Source organism: Hyperolius riggenbachi, chromosome 12, assembly GCF_040937935.1.
Source record: "Hyperolius riggenbachi isolate aHypRig1 chromosome 12, aHypRig1.pri, whole genome shotgun sequence".
NCBI lineage: Eukaryota > Metazoa > Chordata > Amphibia > Anura > Hyperoliidae > Hyperolius > Hyperolius riggenbachi.
Genome location: NC_090657.1, coordinates 205,948,837 through 205,955,061, shown reverse-complemented (window position 1 = coordinate 205,955,061; position 6,225 = coordinate 205,948,837).

Here is a 6,225-nt window from a genome sequence, read left to right as displayed (position 1 = left end):
ACTGACAGTGATATAGATGTTTCCTTTTAAAGGGCAAATGAAGAAAGAGGGGTATGGATGCGGCCATATTTCTTGGTATTTAAACAATAGCGATTGCTTGCCTATCATGCTGTAATCAGTGTAATGTGTGTAATGCGTTTAGCCATAGCCCCAAAACAAACATGCATGACATCACGTTTCCTAAATGTTGCATCTGACAAATGGACATGCATAAATGCTTGTTTCAGGTGTAAAAGAAATACAACTGTATTTCAACAATACCATTTTGATGACTTCTGCAGAACTTTAAGGCTACAGTACTGTCTAAATCACTCACAAGAAAGCAGCATGCAGTTAATCATTGTGTCTTCAGTCAGAACACCTGTTTTTCATGTTTGCTCCTGCCCAGTGCATGGAAGTGTGTAATGTACACAACATTCAAATTTCACTGACATTTGTGTTACATACTCTGTAATGCCGGGCATACACGGCACGTTTTATGTGCCGGATCGAGCCAGCGGCTCGATGCCGGCGCATCCCCACTCGTGCGCACGGATCGATTGCCGCTCGTCCCCATGGGAGTGGCTAATTAGCTGCTAGTTTCTCCCAATTGTCCTCCCCGCCGGTATCGAGAGCACTATCGATCCGGCGGGGTATGGGACACGTCGGATATTATCACTCGAGCCATCAAGCTCAATTGATAATCCTCCCTCGACGCCGTGTATTCCCGGCATTAGATTTGTGCTAATTTTTTTTTTAAAACAATTTTTTATTGTTTTCAACACATAGAAAAAACATATAACAATACATACAAATCGGGTTCCCCCCTTCCCCCCGTCCCAGTCCGATCCCCCACCTCCCCCCGCAGAGGTTAATTATAAAAAATTGCAGTAGCAGTTAGACATTATGTAGACAGAGCCATTAAGCCAAAGTACAGTTAAATGTCTATATGACAGGATGCTAACCAACATTTCCAGATCTTATAAAATTTCTTAAGGGAGCCTCTGTTTTTGTATACGGACCTGTAGATAGGAACATCCTGATTGATTTCTTTTTTGAGATCCGCTAGAGATGGAGGAGAGGATTTCTTCCACCGTATGGCGATTGCCCTTTTAGCATACATGAGGAGTAGACGAGCTAGGAGTAATTTTTTGTCTGAAAGTGCAATATCCCCGAATATTCCCAACAGACATGCTTTAGCAGTGTAGGGTATTAAGTTATGAAATAGAGTGGAGAGCATGTCGTGTACATTTTCCCAATATTCATGTAAGTGAGCACACAACCAGAATATATGTAGAAAACCAGCCTCGTCCTCTCCGCATCTCCAGCATTTCCCATCCTCTTTTCTCCCCATTTTTTGGAGTCAGATTTGTGATAATTAGATTGTCTGTAAAGTACTGGTAGAGACTGGTCATTATCTGTGGTGCAATGTCTTCTGGTTCTCTTGTGGTGAGTACAATAATGCTTTATTGATAGGCAGACAGATGGGTAGATACATAATTGCCAACATGTTGCAAATGATCTGTCTGCCAATTAAATGTCAATGATAATCTAGCCGCCCTTTTTTCTGGTTTGTAGTATGTATGAGATTGGATCAGTATGACGGTGAGACAACCAGTATTGTTTCTCATGTTTTTTATTGCTGTTTTACTTGCAAGCAACCATTTTTGTGGTAATGTTAGAGCATATGTGTAATTTAATGTGGCATTATTTTTCATAGCACTGGTACAGGTGGTGGTCCACCTGCCTCGCTGGAGTTGAAAGAATACGAGGAGTTGCTGGAGCCCTTACTTAGGACCAACGCCGTGCATGGCATCCCCGGGGGTTATGATGCAGACTTGCCAACCTCATCAGCTTCGGAAGGAGGTAATTGATGAAGATGTTGTAATTGTAATGCCAAAAGAACTGTAACACGTTTTTTACTATGGTTGTTATGTGAACACTGGTCTTTAGTTCTTAATTTACACTCTTCTCATTATATATTCTTGTAGGTGAGGATGCGTTTGGGTCCACTGGTGGGACCGTTGTGGAACTCAACATGCCACCATTCACTTAGCAGAGAATACATCAGATGCAGCGGCAACTACAGGTGATTTTTTTTTTTTTTAAATGAGGGCATTTGCAGCTAAGGAAATTGAAGTGAGTGATGCTCTGGATGGCATATTACCTTCTTTCACATTTATACATTTTTGTAGGTGAGAGTGCTGTAGATTCTGCCGCAGAAAACATCAAAGAAACCAGAGATAACATCCCTGAATCCGTTGAGGGGGCATCAGGTGCAGCAGAAAGTTCTGGTGAGTTTTGGTGTTGAGGTTCATATGAAACATTTACGGAGCTGAAGTGATACTGATATGCTGGATGGCATATTTACCTTCTTTCAGATTATACATTCTTGTAGGTGAGTGCGGTGGATTTTGCTGCAGAAAACATTGAAGGAGCCAGAGATGACATCCCTGAATCCGTTGAGGGAGGTACCAGGTGCAGCAGAAAGTACTGGTGAGCTTTGGTGTTGAGGTTCATATGTAACGGAGCTGAAGTGTTACCGATATGCTGGATGGCATATTTACCTTATTTTTAATCAATACCAGTTATCCAGCTGTGCTAGTGATATTTAAAGTGGAACTGTTGTGAAAATAGTACCATTCACAACACTTACAACTAAGAAATCCATTTCTTCATGAGTAAAATGTGGCAAAAATAAATGTGGTCCTATGTTGTTGTTCCTTACAGTAATTAGTAGAAATCTGACATTAGTGACAGATTTTGGAGCAGCCCATCTTCAAATAGGGGGGTTCTCAGGGTTGTCTTTATTTGTAAAAGGACCTAGTGAATGCCAGTTGCTCCATTCAACTGCAAAATTTGGGTCTAGGGAGTCTGGCCATCATTTTTGTCTAAAGATTTTTCAGGGAATGTCTTTATAAGGCCATGCTTAGAATCCCTTATGGAGACACAGAGTCGGCCAAAATCTGTTGGTAATGTCAGATTTATCATTCCTAGTTTAGGTGTCAGCCACATAGGTTAAACCTTTTTGATGCCTCATTTTTTTCTCATGAAGGACTTTTTTCCCCCCACATCATAGGATTTTACCAACAGTTCCTCTTTACGGGTACAATATTGTCTCACTCACAGCATCAACAAGCATGCAGTGAATATTATGTGAACTTATAATAATGGTTTAAAACCTTGTTATGCATTTTTTTCTGAGGCTATGGTTCAAGACCCATACACACCATCCTTTTGTTTATTTATTGTTACATGTAGTTAATAATCGATTCATGCATGTAATTATATTCAAACACACGTCTGATTGTAATTGTATTAAATTATTGTGTAAATTGCAAAGCACTGTTAAATGGAGTTTAATCCAATTATGATCAGACATGTTGGATTGCATAGAATCCAATAAATGTTGACAATAACAAAAAAATATGTAGCTCCTGTAGATGGGCCTTGAATCATTCATAAAGATGTACAACAGATGCAGAAATTACTTATCCAACATCTACAGCATACAATTGTTTTTGTTGATCTAAAATGACATAAATAAGTAATGTAGTATTCTCAATACAAATTGTCCGTTAAAGGGACTCCGAGCAGTGCAAAAACTATGGAAAGATGCATATCATTTTAAAGCTCTCTTTCTTCTCTTTCCAATGATATATAAATCACCGCCCTACGCCATTTACTTTTCGCTATTTTCGCGATTGAAATTACCGAGGCCGCGATTTCGATCAAGGAAATAGAGAAAACTAAAAGGCGTAGGGCGACGATTTAGGGGTCGTCAGAAAGAGGAGAAAGAGGGCTTTAAAATGATATCCATATTTCCATAGTTACATTGTATTACACAGAGCGACTTTTTCTCAAAGTCAGCAGCTCCAATCAGCAGAAAAAGTCGCCCTGTGTAATACAATGTAACTATGGAAAGATGGATATCATTTTAAAGCTCTCTTTCTCCTCTTTCTGACGACCCCTAAATCGTCACCCTACGCCTTTTAGTTTTCTCTATTTTCGCGATCGAAATCGCAGCCGCGGCAATTTCAATCACGAAAATAGCGAAAACTAAAAAGAGTAGGGTGGCGATTTATATATCATTGGAAAGAGGAGAAAGAGAGCTTTAAAATGATATGCATCTTTCCATAGTTTCTGCACTACTCGGAGTCCCTTTAAGGATTTAGATTTGATTAATTGTCATTGTTGTGCAATGCCTCAATACATCAAATGAAAGCCCCATCGGTCATGTTGTGTAGAATATAATCAATGATATGCTTTGAATGGCAACAAACATCGTATGCTGTAGATGTGGTTAAATCGATTGACTGCATGTGACTTTTATTAAAAGCGGAACTGCAAATACTTTATAAATACACAGTTTCACTTATCTGGGGCTTCTACAAGCCTCCAGCCGCCGGTCCTGTGCTGATCCTCAACGAGCCTTAGTTCGCCCGCCACCAGCTATTTTTTTTTTAATTTGCCGGTGGACCATTGCCCCTGCGTGGCTCTGTCCACGCTTAGCCTTTGTTTGCATTCCACGCTATTGCAGATGGGAAACGCAAAGAATAGATACGCTTGGCAGCACTGCGCTGGCCTCGACATACAACTCGAGGTATAGAACGGAGCGGCGGCGGGAGAGCGGAGGCTCGTGGAGTTCTGGTGCGGGACAGGACGCCTGCTTGAGGCTTACACAAGCCCCAGGTAAGTGAAACAGAGTATTGTAAAAATATTTACACTTCCGCTTTAAGATTCAAAATATGCATGCAATCTGTATTAATTTAATACAGGCCCTAAACTCTGACATGTTCTTGATAGGCGACATTGATGAAGACCAGCATGTGGTGCTTTTGTTGGAGCCCATACTTGAACAAGAAGTATCTGGTGAGTGTGAAAATGTTGACCCATGACCTTGTTTTTAGTCCAAACATGAACTTACCATGTTGTACATTACCTTAATAGATGCCAGGGGACTGCTGCTTACATGTGCACTGTGGAGCATCAGGAATGTGAAGCTGCAGAGTTTGACCTCCCCATGTCTGAGGAGTCGCATACCACAGAGATAACTTCCTCGCCAATAAAATATCCTCTGAACAATTCACAGGCACAAATGTACCTTCCCGCCCTTCCACATAATCTCCTGAAGAACAATCCCAGGAAGAATACAATACATATCGGTGGCACTCACGCCAATTCCTGCGGGCACAATCGGACTATAGGAGGCTCATGGACGACCACATGAGGAACTTACACGAAGACCTGGGTCAAAATGATGCACATTCCCGGGAAATGCTGGCTACTGTAGTAGAAGTGGGGGGAAGGCCACCGAGCTGTTTTGGCCCGATTGGCCGGAGTCCAACAGTGGCAAAATGTCATCTTGAGCTGATTAGCTCGTGTGGGGGAAGGGCAAAATGTAGCATAAGGCCGTGTGGCTGATGCGCTAGAGCGCAACAATTTTTATTTCATGCCAGATTGGCCGATGCTTCTGAAGCACAAATAGATTTGCTTCGGCAGTTAATAAATTTTGCTTCACACCATTAAAGTGATTGTTTTATTTACTGGGCCTTATTCATAGTATTAATAATTTAGAACATCTACATAAAAATAGGTTAACTGTACATTACTGTCGGATGGTATATCATATGCATTAAGGCCTCGTTCACATCTGCTGCGCTGAAAAACGTGTTAAAGCGCATGGTAAAAAACGCATGCGCTTGTGCGCGCTTTAGTCCGCGTTTCTGTGCGTTGCGCTGCGCTGCGCTTCTTTAAAGCACGTTTTGTTTACTGTAGCAGCAGCAGTTGTCAATAAAACTTTGTTTTTGTATGTAAATGTATTTTTTTCTCCAATTAGGGGTAAAAAACGCATGCGCTTCTATGCGCTTGTACGCGCTTCTATGCGCTAAAAAAGCGGACCCATTCACTTGCATTGCTGTGCGCTTTACAGCTCAACGCACAGAAATGCCTGCAACACTACGTTTCTGTAACGCTGCTCAGCGCAGCGCATAGATGTGAACCAGCTACATTTAGTTACATGGAAAAATCAATACCTTGCTGAACGCACAGGGCAGTGCGCTGTGGAAAGCGCACAGAAACGGCCCTGATGTGAACGAGGCCTAAGAGTCCTTTCCATAGTGTTAATTCCTGAAACCATTTAACAAAGAAAGTGATGCATGCACAGCTGAAACTAAAATACTTGTGTATATAAAAGGTTCACATGCAAGCATATGTGTACACTGTAACTATATTACTGGTGTCACA